The following is an 18,719-nucleotide window of genomic DNA, read 5'->3' as shown; positions in this document are numbered from 1 at the left end:
ATTTCTTCTTTGAAAATAACTTTTTTCTACAATTGTGTGGTACTGTAATGGGAACTAGGTCTACCCCCAGCTACGCTAACTTCTTTATAGGGTTATGGGAACATATATTTATGGACTCAGTAGATCTGGGGGTGAGCCTAGTTCTCTTCAAATGCTACTTAGATTACATCATTATAGTGTAGCGAGGCCCTAAAAAGGATCTGGAATGTTTTTTTGAATTTATGATTAAGAATACAAAAAATCTTAAATTCACTTATATAATTAGTAAAGAAGAGATACACTTCTTAGATCTGAATATTAGAGTAGACAAAAATAGAATAACCACCAAGACTTTTTTTTAAAGAGGTGGATGCAAATAATTTTATTCATTCTACCAGCTGCCACCTAGATTAATGGAAGGAGAATATCCCTAAAAGCCAACTTATAAGAGTCAGGAAAAACTGTTCGGCTGAACAAGATTTTGAAGAGCAAGCAGAAATCAATAAAAACAAATTCCTAGAAAGGGGGTATAATGTAGCAAAATTAGAACAAAATAAGAATGAAGCTCAAAAGATTGACAGAGAAAGTTTGATTATGAAGAACAGTCCATCTATAAAGAAAAGGGATAACTGTAAGCAGGAGGAACAACTTTTTATGCATTTTATTACACAAATTAACACTAATAATTTTAATATTGAACACATTTTAAAAAAGACATTGGTCAATTTTAAAAATAGATGATGTTTTGGGACCAAAATTAAGTAAGAACCCACAATTGGTATATAAGAAGGCAAAACATTTGAAAAATATCTTAGTGCCTACTGATATGTATAAAAACAAATATAACAGAGTGGATAAAGACCTACTAGGGAATGACATAAAAGGCTTCTTCCCCTGTAGTATGTGTAAGTCCTGTAAATATTCCAAAAAAGGAAAACATTCACCTCTTTTAGGACTAAAAAATAATATAAAATGGACAAGACTATTAGATGTATGGATAGGGATTGTAATGGACTTAATACGTAAGTAAGATTTGGATGCAGCTAATATCACTTAAAGGAGAACCACTCAGGAAGTTTTGAGTTTGTGATTAAGCCAAATTCAATATCACAGAAACTATTGTGAAGTTTTATATATTTTGAATATTGGCAAGCTGAATTAAAGTCTGCAGAGGACTAAACAGGTAAATAGCAAGGAGTAATTCAAAACTATAATAACAGGCTACTGTTAACTGTAGCTTTAAATTTAGTTCAGATAGACACTTAAATAAAGTACCTTTCAGGAACGCAATGGTTATTATTCTGTTGTACCTTAGGATGTCAGTGAGGGTAGATAGCAGGGAAGCCCAACAGTAAGAGGACACTCTGTCAGAAACTTCCTTCAGGAACTGCAGCGTCAATCAAGCTCCGTAAAGAGGGACAGGAGCAGGGGCTGCAGCTGATGACATCAGAGCTGCAGCGCATGAAGGGAGAGAAGCTGCAGAGACTAAAAGATTATGTCCTGGTTCAAGTATCACAGCAAACAGTAAATCATATAACGATGTAAGCAAGGTTAACATCCTGGCTCTAGTAACACAGCAAACACAGTATCAGATAACAATGTGAGCAAAGTTAAACTGAACCTTGGAAAGGAAAACGGCCAGTGTAGAGGAAACAAGTACAATTGAATTCCTCAATAATACAACAAAGTGAAACGGAAGAAGGGGCCATAAATAGGGTAGAAGCAGCCAGGAATTAAAGCAACAGCACAGATCCTGACATAGTCCCCCCTCAAGGAAACCACTCTGGGGTTTGACGGAGGTGGTCAGTCCGGATGATGACTATGGAATTCCGAAACCAACTTAGGAGCGCTAAGATTGGTTGCAGGTTCCCAGGAATAATCTTCATGGCCGTAACCTTCCCAATGCACCAAATACTGCAGACGACCTGAAAGAATCCGGGAATCAAGGATGCTGTGTACCTCATATTCACTTCCAGGTGATGGGTTAGGGAGATCAGTAGGACATACAAGAGATGATGAAGAAGTACAAGGTTTAACCAGAGATACGGAAAATGTGGGATGTATCCTATAATTCTTTGGTAACTTAAGTGTAACAGTCGCTGGGTTTGAGATTTATAGAATGGGGAATGGACCAATATATAATTTGACAAGTTTGCTGGATGGGGTGTGAAGTTTCAAATTCTTTGTTGAAAGCCAAACCAGTTGGCCAACTTTATATTCTGGTTGAGTTCTGTGTCGCAGATTGTAGTACTTCTTTTGTGATGCTTGTGCTTGCTTGATATTGTCTTTTACTATAGGGAAGGCTTGGTTGATGTTATTTACTTGTTCGTTAAGTTCCTTCTTAGGTAAAAGATTGAATGCGGGATGAAGTCCACAATTAATAAAAAAGGGTTTGTAACCAGTAGTTGTGTTTTATTGTGTTATTGTAGGTGAATTCTGCTAGTGGTAAATAAGTAGCCCACGTTTCTTGTTGATGACTACAATAACACCTTAGGTAGTGCTCTAACCATTGATTTGTTTGTTCTGTTTGGCCATTCGTCTAAGGATGATACGAGGTGCTGAGGTTTTGTTGAATATCCAAGGCTGTACACATTTGTCTCCAAAATTTAGAAATAAACTGCGCACCCCGGTCACTAACTACAATTGGGGTAGACCATGGAGACAAACTATCTCTTTTATGAAGATTTCTGAGGTTTGTTTGGAAGTCGGGAGATGAAATAGTGGAATGGAATGAGCCATCTTAGAAAACATGTCTACTACTACAAGGATGGTTGTGTACTTCTCAGAGATTGGTAGATCCACTATAAAATCCATTGATACGTTAGACCATGGTTTTTCTGGAATAGGCATTGGTTGTAACAATCCAATCATTCTTTGATGTGAGTGTTTGGATGTTGCACAGATGGAGCAGTTGGATACATATTTCTTGACAGAGGAAAACATGTAAGGCCACCCGAAAGACCGTCCCAATAGGTCAGAAGTCTTGTGGGTTCCTAAATGACCGGCAAGAGGGGAATCATGTATCGTGTGTAGGATCTTTGGTCTGAGTTCCAGTGGGATATATAGTAGATCTTTATAGTAAAATATTCCATCTTTATCTCTTTTTAATAACTCTGTTGGTTTTGAGTGATCCCTTGATTGATAATTTTTTATCTCTTGTGTAATATTAGTTATAAGTCCTAGGAAATTTTGTTGTAGTATAACTGTAGATGGATTACAGAGTTGGTGAGTTTTTTTTTAACATTCTGGACAAAACATCTGCTTTACCATTTTTTTAACCTGGTCGGTAAGTAATGACATACTGGAAACTTGAGAAATATATACTCCATCACATTTGTCTGGAGGATAGTGTCCGGTTGGTTTGGAGATATTGCAAATTTTTGTGGTCCGAATAAATGACTATGGGATGTGTTGCTCCCTCTAGTAAACAATGCCAGTGGTCAAATGAGGTTTTGATCGCTAATAATTATTTTTCCCCGACTGGGTAATTCATCTCGGCTGTGGTCAAGACTGGATGAAGTGGTCCTTGAAATATTTTCTTTGAGAGAGAACTGATCCAATAGCGTAGTCCAACACATCAATTTCTAATGTGAACTGCAGACTTGTATCAGGAAATTGAAGAATTGGTGCTGATGTAAATCTATCTTTTAATTGGTTAAAAACTGCTTGAGTTTGAAAAGTCCATTTGAAGGGAACTTGAGTTTTGGTTAATTCGGTTAACGGTTTGGTTAATGCTGCGAGTTTGTGTATACATTTTTTCGGTAGAAATTTGCAAAGCCTAAGAAACGTTGAACTTGTTTCCTAGTCTTTGGTACTGGGAAATCTTAAATTGCCTGGATCTTTGTATCCTAAATACTAATTCCTTCTTGGGTAATGTGATATCCTAGGAATTATATATTTGTTGAATCAAATATAAATTTCTCTATTTTGGCATATAGGTTATGAACTCTTAGCCCTGAGACTAATAAGGTATACCAAAGCGCCAACTATACGAAGGCTGGGTCTGGACCTAATGCAATATTGTCAAACGATTACAATAAACAATTTATTGAGTACACAAATAAGTTAAAAACATGGATCCATGTATAAACAATCAAATTTATACAACAATAATAGCTAAATGAATAGTTAAAACAAATAGTTATGTAACGGATATAGCATTTAAAATTGTGCAAACATTGCTCTTAAAAATATTCAGAAAAAATTCCAAATATAGTATAAGGCTCACAACAGAAATTCAACTTTGTGTTTACCATATACACATACACAAATTTGTACAGCAATAATAGCTAAATGAATAGTTAAAACAAATAGTTAAATAGCAGATATGGCATTTAAAATTGTGCAAACAATGCTCTTAAAAAATATTCCTAAAAAATTCCAAATTATGTATAAGGCTCACAACAAAAATTCAACTTTGTGTTTAGCACATACACATAATAGGTGAAATATATTAGTCAGTTATATAATATTATCTAACCAATAATGTTCTCGATTCTATGCAATACTAAATATTGCCAATAGTGACTAATGTGTAAGGCTCTGAGTAAGACCTTTAACTGTGTGTTTACCACATACGCATTGTCAAGTAAAAAATATTGTGACAGCAATAAGCCAATGTAAAGAATGTGTATCAAAAAAGTTGTGTGCAAAAATTAGTGTACAAAAGATATTAATGGTCAAAAAACAGGTTGATCTTCAAAAAACGTGAATTAAGAACAAAGATTGTGAAAAATGAAAAACCAAACATTTACAAAAACATTGTGGTGTGTTCCAATAGTAACTTATATAAATGTAAATAATAGTCCAAAAAATAGTCCAACAGTGAAAACTTAATAGAAAAAATAATCCAACAATAAATTATAATAAGTAGTGTGTCTCTTTAAGAAAAAACAATAATTCTTAAAGTGTTGTGACTCCTAACAGCAATAGTTATGGTGATTTTCCAAGTGTTTTATACTGAATAGCAGTGTCAGTACTTGCTAGCCGTTTTCCAACCCAAAATTCTATCTTCTTGGCAAATATTTTGTTATAATCCCTGGATGATCCTTCTGTAAAAGAAAGATATGATGGTGTAGATTGTTTTTAGATCAATAGAAAATGAAATTGTGCTTACCAGTCGACGCGTTTCGGTCACAAAGAGACCTTTATCAAGACTGGTTTTATGGTGTTAGTAGTGGTCTTTTTATACCAGACTGATTGCTGGCCATAAAATTGTGGAACAGGAAGTGTTTGTTAAGCACTTTCTGTTTTACTGACCTTAAATGTGTGTTTAAAATATACAGTTTATAGTTTAAAAATTTGTGATTAAAAAATCCATTATAATACATTTAGATGGTATCCTTATTTTGTCAAGCTCTATCTGCATCTGATCATTTTTATTCAGAGAAAATACAAAAATTCCTATGTTAGAATACAGTGTTCTAGATTTGGAAAAATATATATACAAACCCAGCCTTTTTAGTTATGACTTCATACCTATTATTTAAAAAAATTTCCTACCACACCTGGTGTTCCCAGGCGGTCTCCCATCCAGGTACTTACCAGGCCTGGCCCTGCTTAACTTCCAAGATCAGACGGGATCAGGTGCATTCAAGGCAGTGTGGCTGTAGACATTTCTGTATTAGCCCTATTTCTCATCATGATCTGATCAGAAAGAGTTTACTGTCATCTCCAAGCCATTTTTCAGCTGTTTCTATTGGGTATAATCTCAGTAGGGGCTTGGTTTCTATTGGATGGGGCAGGGGTGTGTATAATAGGCTCAATTTCATTGGATAGTAGTTGGAATGTTGTTAAAACATTCCCTTATCTGTCATAATAAAGCCATTTTAGCGTATATGTTAAGGTGTCATTTTTAGATGTCATTTCTAGATGCCAATTTTTACATATGCTTGCTAATCTAAGAGAATAAAAAGCGGAAACAAGACATATTCTATATAAAGGACGGACTTGCTAGTTTCATCATTTACTTATTACACAATCTATGCTGATTATATATCCCTTACAATATTCCTAATGGTGTTATATTGTTGTCTTCTATATACTGGATTTTGCTATAGTGCTATGTCTGTGCTGAGGTGTGAATTATTATCCAGAATAAAGAGAAATGTTTTTTTTGTTTTTTTGTTTTTTTATACAAACAAGGTGAAACCTCAATAGGTTTTAAGTGGAACAGAAACGTATGGGAACCAGATGGTGGTGTAGAAATATTAAACAACCTTTATTTGTTTAACATAAATATCCAATCGAGTGGGAAAGTGACCTCTATACTAGTAGTGTCTTATCTGGAGAGATATTAGCCCTGATTAATGCGTTATATAATCATAGAAAAACTATCAGATAAACTATCATCAAATCTTTTTTCAAATTTAGAATAGACACCTATTATTACAAACTCATTGGTGTGTGGCATATAGCGTACCCTAGTGACGAGTGTAAAGCATCTGTGGGTTAACCTAGTTCACCCAAAACCTTTTTCTTTTTAAATTATAATTTATAATTATATTTGTTCCTGTTTATTTACTATATATCCAGAGTATTATGTCTGAGTTTATATATATGAATGATTGAATTGCTGTCTTCTTTAAATATGAACATCAAATATGTTTTAGGTACTAACCTTGTGAAAATCTATCTAAATCACAAAGTTTATAGAGGGGTATGTAGCTAGCAGTGCTAGAGTATTAGGAATAGAGCCATAATGCAACCAGAAGATGCCCATATGTGGGTATACGTTTAAAATTTGTCATATATGCAGAGAGATGTGGATATAGCAGGAGGTATCCATACACAGTTAGGGGAATTTAGTTTTTTTAGAAGATCGTTGATTATGATACTTGCTATCATGTTTCACAACCCGTGTATTCATAAAAGCAAACACAGTATTATACTGTTCTTCGCCAAAAGAGGCACTTCTCATGGGATTAGTAAAATTAAACATATTCCCATAGTTTCTCTGGGTTGCTTTTGAGATTTTTCCTTTATATCTCATTATAGTTAGTTTAGTTAAGGTTTAAAAGGTGAGATAGATCCTCTTTGTTGTTTAACCCTCTGGGATATATGCAGTCTAAATGAAATATCCATTTGGATTCTGAGGTTAGTAACTTCTTTTCGTAATTGCCTCCTCTCCAGTTCTTATTTACTTTTTGAATCCCCATATATTTAAGTGTATTAATATTCCCTTGATGTTTCATAGAGAAATGTTTATACAGTGGGGTATCCATATTGCGTTTTTCAATTTGCAGGATATGCTCACGTATCCTATCTCGCAGTGGCCTGGATTTTCATCCAACAATACCAGAGAAAAATACAAAATTGGAAACCTGATCCGTTGCCAAGATAAGGGAGTGGTCTATTTACTCCAATGTCCATGTGGCCTCCAATACATAGGACAGACATCCAGGCCACTGCGAGATAGGATACGTGAGCATATCCTGCAAATTGAAAAACGCAATATGGATACCCCACTGTATAAACATTTCTCTATGAAACATCAAGGGAATATTAATACACTTAAATATATGGGGATTCAAAAAGTAAATAAGAACTGGAGAAGAGGCAAGTACGAAAAGAAGTTACTAACGGCAGAATCCAAATGGATATTTCATTTAGACTGCTTATATCCCAGAGGGTTAAACAACAAAGAGGATCTATCTCACCTTTTAAACCTTAACTAAACTAACTATAATGAGATATAAAGGAAAAATCTCAAAAGCAACCCAGAGAAACTATGGGAATATGTTTAATTTTACTAATCCCATGAGAAGTGCCTCTTTTGGCGAAGAACAGTATAATACGGTATTTGCTTTTATGAATACACGGGTTGTGAAACATGATAGCAAGTATCATAATCAACGATCTTCTAAAAAAACTAAATTCCCCTAACTGTGTATGAATACCCCCTGCTATATCCACCTCTCTCTGCATATATGACAAATTTTAAACGTATACCCATATATGGGCATCTTCTGGTTGCATTATGGCTCTATTCCTAATACTCTAGCACTGCTAGCTACATACCCCTCTATAAACTTTCTGATTTAGATAGATTTTCACAAGGTTAGTACCTAAAACATATTTGATGTTCATATTTAAAGAAGACAGCAATTCAATCATTCATATATATAAACTCAGACATAATACTCTGGATATATAGTACATAAACAGGAACAAATATAATTATAAATTATAATTTAAAAAGAAAAAGGTTTTGGGTGAACTAGGTTAACCCACAGATGCTTTACACTCGTCACTAGGGTACGCTATATGCCACACACCAATGAGTTTATAGGTGTCTATTCTAAATTTGAAAAAAGATTTGAGGATAGTTTATCTGATAGTTTTTCTATGATTATATAACGCATTAATCAGGGCTAATATCTCTCCAGATAAGACACTACTAGTATAGAGGTCACTTTCCCACTCGATTGGATATTTATGTTAAACAAATAAAGGTTGTTTAATATTTCTACACCACCATCTGGTTCCCATACGTTTCTGTTCCACTTAAAACCTATTGAGGTTTCACCTTGTTTGTATAAAAAACAAAAAAACAAAAAAAAACATTTCTCTTTATTCTGGATAATAATTCACACCTCAGCACAGACATAGCACTATAGCAAAATCCAGTATATAGAAGACAACAATATAACACCATTAGGAATATTGTAAGGGATATATAATCAGCATAGATTGTGTAATAAGTAAAAGATGAAACTAGCAAGTCCATCCTTTATATAGAATATGTCTTGTTTCCGCTTTTTATTCTCTTAGATTAGCAAGCATATGTAAAAATTGGCATCTAGAAATGACATCTAAAAATGACACCTTAACATATACGCTAAAATGGCTTTATTATGACAGATAAGGGAATGTTTTAACAACATTCCAACTACTATCCAATGAAATTGAGCCTATTATACACACCCCTGCCCCATCCAATAGAAACCAAGCCCCTACTGAGATTATACCCAATAGAAACAGCTGAAAAACGGCTTGGAGATGACTGTAAACTCTTTCTGATCAGATCATGATGAGAAATAGGGCTAATACAGAAATGTCTACAGCCACACTGCCTTGAATGCACCTGATCCTGTCTGATCTTGGAAGTTAAGCAGGGCCAGGCCTGGTCAGTACCTGGATGGAAGACCGCCTGGAACATCAGGTGCAGTAGGAAGATTTTTTAAATAATAGGTATGAAGTCATAACTAAAAAGGCTGGGTTTGTATATATATTTTTCCAAATCTGGAACACTGTATTCTAACATAGGAATTTTTGTATTTTCTCTGAATAAAAATGATCAGACGCAGATAGAGCTTGACAAAATAAGGATACCATCTAAATGTATTATAATGGATTTTTTAATCACAAATTGTTAAACTATAAACTGTATATTTTAAACACACATTTAAGGTCAGTAAAACAGGAAGTGCTTAACAAACACTTCCTGTTCCACAATTTTATGGCCAGCAATCAGTCTGGTATAAAAAGACCACTACTAACACCATAAAACCAGTCTTGATAAAGGTCTCTTTGTGACCGAAACGCGTCGACTGGTAAGCACAATTTCATTTTCTATTGATCTAAAAACAATCTACACCATCATATCTTTCTTTTACAGAAGGATCATCCAGGGATTATAACAAAATATTTGCAAAGAAGATAGAATTTTGGGTTGGAAAATGGCTAGCAAGTCCTGACACTGCTATTCAGTATAAAACACTTGGAAAATCACCATAAATATTGCTGTTAGGAGTCACAACACTTTAAGGATTATTGTTTTTTCTTAAAGAGATACACTACTTATTATAATTTATTGTTGGATTATTTTTTCTATTAAGTTTTCACTGTTGGACTATTTTTTGGACTATTATTTACATTTATATAAGTTACTATTGGAACACACTACAATGTTTTTGTAAATTTTTGGTTTTTCATTTTTCACAATCTTTGTTCTTAATTCACGTTTTTTGAACATCAACCTATTTTTTGACCATTAATATCTTTTGTACACTAATTTTTGCACACAACTTTTTTGATACACATTCTTTACATTGGCTTATTGCTGTCACAATATTTTTTACTTGACAATGCGTATGTGGTAAACACACAGTTAAAGGTCTTACTCAGAGCCTTACACATTAGTCACTATTGGCAATATTTAGTATTGCATAGAATCGAGAACATTATTGGTTAGATAATATTATATAACTGACTAATATATTTCACCTATTATGTGTATGTGGTAAACACAAAGTTGAATTATTGTTGTGAGCCTTAATTTGGAATTTTTTAGGAATATTTTTTAAGAGCATTGTTTGCACAATTTTAAATGCCATATCTGCTATTTAACTATTTGTTTTAACTATTCATTTAGCTATTATTGCTGTACAAATTTGTGTATGTGTGTATGGTAAACACAAAGTTGAATTTCTGTTGTGAGCCTTATACTAAATTTGGAATTTTTTATGAATATTTTTAAGAGCAATGTTTGCACAATTTTAAATGCTATATCCGTTACATAACTATTTGTTTTAACTATTCATTTAGCTATTATTGTTGTATAAATTTGATTGTTTATACATGGATCCATGTTTTTAACTTATTTGTGTACTCAATAAATTGTTTATTGTAATCGTTTGACAATATTGCATTAGATCCAGACCCAGCCTTCGTATAGTTGGCACTTTGGTATACCTTATTAGTTTCATCTTTCCATTTTGACAACTAGGTGTCAAATTATCAAAGCCAGAGGTCTTATTTAGTAGGCGCTAGGTGTACTCCACTATCAATATTCTCTTAGCCCTGAGAGTACAGCCCTTACATGTTTTATATGGTCTGTCAAGTTAGTGGAATAAATTAAAATGTCATCAAGGTAGATACCTATGTAGATATCTAGTATGTCTCTAAAGATATCATTAAAGGGACACTGTACCCAAAAAAATTCTTTCGTGATTCACATTGAGCATGAAATTTTAAGCAACTTTCTAATTTACTCCTATTATCAAATTTTCTTCATTCTCTTGGTATCTTTATTTGAAATGCAAGAATGTAAGTTTAGATGCCGGCCCATTTTTGGTGAACAACCTGGGTTGTCCTTGCTGATTGGTGGATAAATTCATCCACCCATAAAAAAGTGCTCTCCAGAGTACTGAAACCAAAAAAAAGCTTAGATGCCTTCTTTTTCAAATAATGATAGCAAGAGAACAAAGAAAAATTGATAATAGGAGTAAATTAGAAAGTTGCTTAAAATTGCATGCTCTTTCTGAATTACAAAAGAAAAAATTTGGGTACAGTGTCCCTTTAATACAATTTTGGAATGTGGCAGGAGCATTACATAGACCGAATAGCAAGACTGTATACTCAAATAGACCATATCTAGTTTTGAATGCAGTTAGCCATTCATCTCCTGCCCTTACTCTGATTAGGTTATAGGTGCCTCTAAGATCTAATTTTGTGTAGACCTTAGCACCGTGTAACCGTTCAGTAAGTTCTGGAATCAGGGGAAGAGGATATCTATTCTTTCTAGTGCATTTATTTAATTCCCTATAATCTATGATAGGGTGTATACTTTTATCTTTGTTCTTGACTAAAAAGATACCTGCTGCTGGAGAAGTGGATGGCCGTATGAAACCCTTTTTAAGGTTTTCATCTATATAGTACTTGAGATGGTCTAACTCGGATTTAGATAAGGGGCAAATTTGTCCAGCAGGAATGGTGACACTAGGGAGTACATTGATCGGACAATCATACGTCCTGTGAGGCAGAAGAGACTCAGCCTCCTTTTTGTTGAATGCATCTAGAAATTATTGATAGTGTGCGGGTATGGAGAGGGTTGATAAATGTAAAACAGTGGATATGGGATGACATGTAGTTTTAAAATAATCAGAGGAAAATTAAATAGTAAGGGTTGACCAGTCAAAAACAGGTTGATGTTATCAAAGCCAGTTTATTCCTAAAACTATTGTGTACATGGGTGAAGGAATTATATCAAATGTGAGTACCTCTCTATGTCAAGTGTGGAGACTAACAGTGGTGCAGTCGGTTGTGCTACAGGACCAAATAATAACTGTGATCCGTCAATAACTTTAATTGACACAGGATTATGCTTGGAATAATAAGGTATTTTATTATTATTTACAAAGTTGACATCCATGAAGTTCCCACAAGCTCCAGTGTCAAAGATGGCTTCACACTTCACAACGTGTTGATCCCACTGTATTGATAGAAGGATAGTAAAATAAGTGGATGTATGGTTATTTGTTGTGAAACATGGTATTAGAGATGTTATCTTACTGGATTTTTGTTTTGCTAGTACTGGACATTCCTTGACCACATGATCACGGGAAGCGCAATACATACATAGATTTTGTATTCTTCTTCTATTCTTCTCTGTAGCTGTTATTGGTCCTCTGATAAAAAACAATCTCCATAGGCTGCTCAGTTTCAAGGGTTGTGTTAGAAGTTACTGGTGAATATTTTAGATGAACCTCTCTCTGATCTCCTTTCCCTGAGTCTCCTGTCTATGGTTGTTGATAGTTTGTATAATTCTTCTAAGGTATCTCAAATACCGACTCTGGAAATTTTGTCTTTAATGTCCTCCGACAGACCAAGACGGAACTTATTTTTCAGGGAGATTTTGTTCCAGAGAGAATCCTTAGCAGCAATCTTAAATTGCACAATGAAATCCTCAACTGGGAGTTTCATTTGTTTCAAGGATCTCAGGGGGGGCTCCGCTGTTACCTGCTTAAAGGGGTCCTCATATAAGGCAGTCATAGCATCTAGAAATGAGTCTAAATAATTAAGTATTGGGTCTTGGGTCTCATAGAAAGAGTCTGCCCAAACTCTGGGTTCGGCTCTTAAATATAAAATGATGGTAAGCACTAACTCTATCGGTGCTGTAGGTCTTTGGCTTTAATTCAAATAGTAACAGGCAAGCATTTTTACATTTTTTGAAAAGGTTTTGATTATCTGAGAATTTCTCAGGTGGAGAAACTTGTGGTTCAGGAGTATGATCTGTTGGAGTTACTTTGGCAGATAATACCTCTCTTAGGCATGTTTTTACTGCCTGATTTTCCACTTGTAGATCACGGAAAGCTTGTGTAATATTATCCATTCTCTGGGTCTGGTGTACAACCTGATTAGTAATATCGGCTGAATCCATTATATGTTTCTTGGCTGGATTATTATGTAATGGACTTAATACTTAAGTAAGATTTGGATGCAGCTTATATCACTGAAAGGAGAACCGCTCAGGAAGTTTTGAGTTAGTGACAGAGATGCAGTGTACCAAATGAATGCAAATGTGGGGTCCAGTACCTAGGAGAATCAAGGAAAGGATAAGGGAACACATAAACTCAATTGAAAATATGATTTTAGAAAGGAATAAAGATTTCCCTGTCCCCAAACATTTCAAAATCTGTAACAGAGGAGACCTACGTCATTTTAAATTCACTGCTATAGACAAGGCACAAACAAATTGGAGAGGGGGGGCAAACACAAAGCCCTATTAAGATTAGAAGCGAAGTGGATTTTTGAAATGCACACCCTGACCCCCTTAGGCCTGAATATAGATTTTGATCTAGGAAGTTTCCTTATTGATTAAATTATAGTACAAGCAGTAGTAGAAAAATGTAACTGTGATAGCTTATGTAAACAGTTTTTTAGATTTGGGCATAGTTTTTCATTTTAGCTTAATTTAAGGACCTTTAAACATGGCTACTTTGTAGAAATTCTGCTGCTGTAATAACAAAGTATCAAATATTACTTGCAATAGATTGGTAATATTAACTTATACTGCCATCTAGTGACAAAATAATATAAAGTCCAACTAGAAAATAATATTTGGAATATATTAGGAATAGATAAAAAAAAACACCTTTCTAAAACTCTTCTGTTCAATAAACGAATAGTCTTTTAGTATTATTTGATTTATATATATATATATATATATATATATATATATATATATATATATATATATATATTAATATACATATTTTTATATATTTTTAAACATAACAAATGTGGTATTTTTCCTAATCTTGTAAAATAAATTTTTATATATAATTTGTTGTATATATCATTGTGATAATTTAAAGAAAATGGAAACATTGGCTTACCAATAAAATGTGTTTCACCAATTAAATAAAAGCATTCAATATGGTGATACGTTCCATAATAACAAAACTGCTGTTTCAACAACATTAAAAGGAATTAGTGTTAACTGCTAATGTACTAAATTAGAATGAATGTTATAGTTTACTAATAGAGGTATGCTTTTTAAATGTGTTCTATAAATTTGTTGTATAAATATATATATAAGAATGTCTATAAGCGTACACTTTGTGCTCAAGGAGCACCTGTAGCATCAGGTGTAGGAATGGGAGCTGTAACGGTGTGCATCAGAATTGTTAAAAAAAGCTATTTGCAACACGTTAGGCAGCCGGTTACCAGACATCCCAGTACCTCAAAGTTACTTAAAAGTTTGCTGGGTATTGGATAAAGAGCCCAAAAAAACATTGTTACCATTCGTGGAAACTTGTGGAGAATTGGAATTCCACAGGAGCCAGTACGAAAAACACCCAGTGTAAGTACCTAATTACACCATTTTGTCAATTCCGTTACCGCCTGTAACGAGACCTTTCCATCTCTCTTTGCTTTCAGACATCACAAACTCTATGTATGAACTTTTATTTTTGGAGATTCGCTAGGAAGTTTTTAGTTCTATTAATAGACATTCTATGCTTGTGTTTTTTTTTTATTTGTGTTTTTATCTTATGTACCCTAGATCATTTTATTGTTACTTTATTAGGGATCTTTTTTATGATGGTTTTATGATTATTATGTATATCAAAGCTTTGAATATATTGTGTGTGTTTTTACATTTTGATAAATTACGATTAATTAGCTTGTCTTGATATAATATACGTAAACATATTGCATGCATCTAGCATTTTTTTTATGATACTGCACTTTTAAACGTTCATAAGTACTGGTCAGCAAGTTCATGTTAGGGGTAATTCTATAAGGCACCTACATATGCACCAGCGCTTCATTTAGTGTTGTTGAAATATCTTGTTATGGGAGAATACATGCACGTGCACAAAATATCTTGTTAGGATTTTTGCTCATTTCGGGTTAATGCTAGCGTAAAATTACATTTTTGGTACTTGCCTTACTAGTGCAAACAAAACAAGCACAAAAAGCTTAACAGTAGCAGAGTTTTCACAAAGAAAAAAATATTTTAAAAAAGAGCTGCATATTTTAAAAACAGGGCACTCATTCAACTTTGCATGCACTTTAATTACTTTATGGGTTAAAAATCCTAAAGCTTCTTATGACAAACCTTGTAAACAATTAAATTTAGATTTTAAGACTGTTGTTGAGCTTCCTAAATTTCTCCTATTCCTGATGCTGTCTCTGACATTATTCCTAATGAATGGTCTAAGTCTGAAAATGTATTTTACCCTTCTGTAAGGTTTCAGAAATGATATTTATTGTCAGCTTCTAATATTGAATTAGGGGAAACAGTTTGTAAGTTGATTGGGTTATTTCCAATTTGGCTAAGCATACTACTATTCCTTTGGAAGATCCTCTAGACAGAAAGTTAGAGTCTTAGTTCTGTTACCTAGAGGAGCATTTTCTGCTTTATCATTTGTTCAGACAGATATTGAACACATTTCTTATGCACTTGGTAAGGTTCAGGGTCCCTTATATAGTATTAGTAGTTGCTCTACTACTTCTCTTGTCGTTTCAACCTGTGTATCAGTTGGTACATCTACTAAGGATGGTTTTCAAGCTGAGCCTAGGAAGAACATGTATGGTTTCACAAGATTTGGTATCCAGATATAGTACAGAGATTCAGTTGCTTTCTTTTTCCTATGTTTCTGGGGTTAGGCCTCCTATTCCCAAACTGACTCTTCCATCTTGTTTGCAAGTGTATGAACTTTATGGTATGGACTTTGAATATTTAGTTCTAAGGTATAGCGGTATTCCGTGATTGAAACCTTAATTCAGGTTTATAAGCCAATGACTTGGAAAATTTACCATAAAGTCTTTAAAGCATTTATTGTTTGGTGTACAGACCATGGTTTCTCTTGGCATTCTTTTAGAATTCCTAGGATTCTACAGTTTTTACAGGATGGCTTGGACAAGGGTTTATCTGCCAGTTCCCTGAAAGGACGAATTTCTGCTCTTTCAATTTTGTTTTATAGGAAAATTGCTAATCTTCCTGATATTCATGGCTTTGTCCAGGCTTTAGTTCAGAACTGTAATTAAGCCAAATTCTCATTCTTGGAATCTTCTCCTTTCTAACCTATGCATAAGATTCAAATGAAGCTACTTTCTTGGAAAGTGTTGTTTCTTTCAGCTATTTCACCTGCTAGACGATTTTCTAAATTATCTGCCCTTTCTTCTGATCCCCTTATCTGATTCTTCATCAGGATAAGGCAGTCTTAAGAACTAATTTTGCATTCTTGACAAAAGGATGTTTCTTCTGATAACATCAGCAGATAAATTGCTGTTCCTTCTTTGTGTCCTAATCCCAAGTCTGCTTCAGAAAGATCTTTGCATAATTTGGATGTTGTTAGGATATTAAAGTATACCATTGATTCTACTAAGGCCTTTAGACAAACTTTTAGTTTGTTAGTTAATTTGTGTGACTCTATGAAAGAACAGAAGACTGTAATAGTTTCTTTGACTTCATGGATGTAACTTTGGAGGCAGGTGAGACTACACCCTCATTCTACTAGGTCAGTTGCAACTTCATAGGCTTTTAAGAATGAGGCCTTAGTTGATCAAATTTGTGAAGCAGCTAGTTGTTTCAGTTTGATTCTTGCCTGTTTAATTCTCATTTGAAAAAAATAAAAAAATATCAAAATGATTAGGGTTGTGAATTTATTCTCTTATTTAAAAATATGTTTTTGAATCCCTCCCTCTCTGTTATTATTTGTGGACTCCACAACTTTTGTTTTAGTTCCCCTAAGTAATGGATAGTGGACTCTTACCACCGATATGAAAGAAAACATAATTTATGCTTACCTGATTAATTAATTTCTTTCATGGTGGTGAGAGTCCACAAGCCCTTACCCATTATTTTTTAAGGATTTTGTTTCTTTTTTAAGCACATCTTTTCCCTGTTCCATGTTTTTGCTTTTGCTCTTCTTCTACTTCACTTCATCTTAGCCCCAAGAGCTCTTGGGGTTTTGGAATCTTTGACTCCTCCAAGTGGTAGGAAAAGTAATTCCCATGAGTTATGGATCATGAACTCTCACCACATGAAATAAAGTAATCATTAGTATTATTATGTTTTTCTGGAATTGACAAGTTTTTTTAATTTTCATTTTTTATTGCTGATATAAGTTCGCACTGTTCACCACTTTCTCTTCTCTCATCTAAACTATATATGTTATGATAGACATCTGCACGAGGTGAAGTATTCCAAAAAATTAAATTTTTGAATAATTGGCTGCCGTGCTATTCTGTATTTTTTTTTGTTTTAAACTAAATGAATACTAAATATACATGAAACATTTACAATCATTTTCTTAAAATTAACGTAAATGTTCCTTTGTTATAGGTGAAAAAGTTCAACTGTAGCGTTACACTTACCTCTAGCATGCTGAAGAGGTAATGCCGACACCTGCACAGACGCTAACAGAAGGCTTATGTAATGGTCATTGTCCCTTTAAAGGATAAACCCTCCTACCTTACTCCCTACTTAAATACCCCTAACCCCTCATCTAATTGCTTGATTAATGTTGCAGGTATCGGAATCCTTCTACAGAGGATGTTGCAACTGATTCAGCCTCCTGTTTTCTTCTTTGAAGACTATTTCAAGTTATCTTCTACTTTGCATTACGCTCAGTCTAGAGCAAACCTCCCAGTTCTCTGTGATCAGTTGAGGCACTCTCCTCAATCCTCCTTCCGGAACGCTGTTGCCTGTTTATTCACGGAGACTCTCGATTACTACAGACACGCTGTGTCAGAGGAACAAGGCTGCTCTAAGGATCGCTAGTCACCGTAAGCCTAAATTAATCACCTGGGATTCAGCATAACTTTTCCGGTAACCCTTTCTAATGCACTAACGGTACGGTAAGAATCATCAAACTCCTCTTGCCAATTTAGTTGTCTTTAAATAGACGGACTTTTCCTATACCCGATCTTAAGGAGCCATTTATCATAGACATTACTTTTCTCATACTACGTGTGTAGTTTTTGCCTGCATTAGATCATTTAAACTATACTTTCAACCGGGACAAGTTCCTGTTATTCTTTTTTGTTCATATGAAATTCACAGAAGTAAGGTACTATATATTTATCTGAACATTATTTCATTCTCAACTGATTACTTGGTTAAACATTTCTCCTGTGCAGTTTGCAATTAGAATTCTTGTTGCCGCTTATTGTACTCACTTATATTTGCTGCGTTTCCTTTGCTTTATAGTTGCAATATTCAGTAACCATAAAGCTAAAACACCTGCTGGATCTTGCTGCACTCAGCTATGAACACTAAAATGATATAGTTGTCTTAAGGATCCAGCTACAAATTACACATTTTCTAGCAACATATTTTTTGTGTGTAAAAGAGGATTGTTACAGCTTAGCTCAACGGATCCCAGGACCTAAACTAAAGGACCTTCTCCTTTATTGCAGGCCCTGGGATTCACTGTGCTAAGCCTCCTATTAGCAGAGCCAAGGACTCTGTGCAGAAGTGTCGGCATTAGCACTGCTCTTCAGCA

The 18,719-nt window shown here is 34.2% G+C and overlaps 2 pseudogenes; one reads left to right on the top strand and one right to left on the bottom strand.

Annotated features, from left to right (window-relative positions):
• Positions 1-5,474: 5,474 nt before the first annotated feature.
• On the bottom strand, positions 5,475-5,593 carry LOC128655037 (uncharacterized; annotated as a pseudogene).
• A 3,443-nt stretch (positions 5,594-9,036) lies between these two features.
• On the top strand, positions 9,037-9,154 carry LOC128654851 (uncharacterized; annotated as a pseudogene).
• The last annotated feature ends 9,565 nt before the right edge of the window (positions 9,155-18,719 follow it).

Source organism: Bombina bombina, chromosome 3 (genome assembly GCF_027579735.1).
Source record: "Bombina bombina isolate aBomBom1 chromosome 3, aBomBom1.pri, whole genome shotgun sequence".
NCBI classification, from domain to species: domain Eukaryota; kingdom Metazoa; phylum Chordata; class Amphibia; order Anura; family Bombinatoridae; genus Bombina; species Bombina bombina.
The sequence above is the reverse complement of the archived record's forward strand: the minus strand, read 5'-3'. Positions and strand labels throughout refer to the sequence as shown.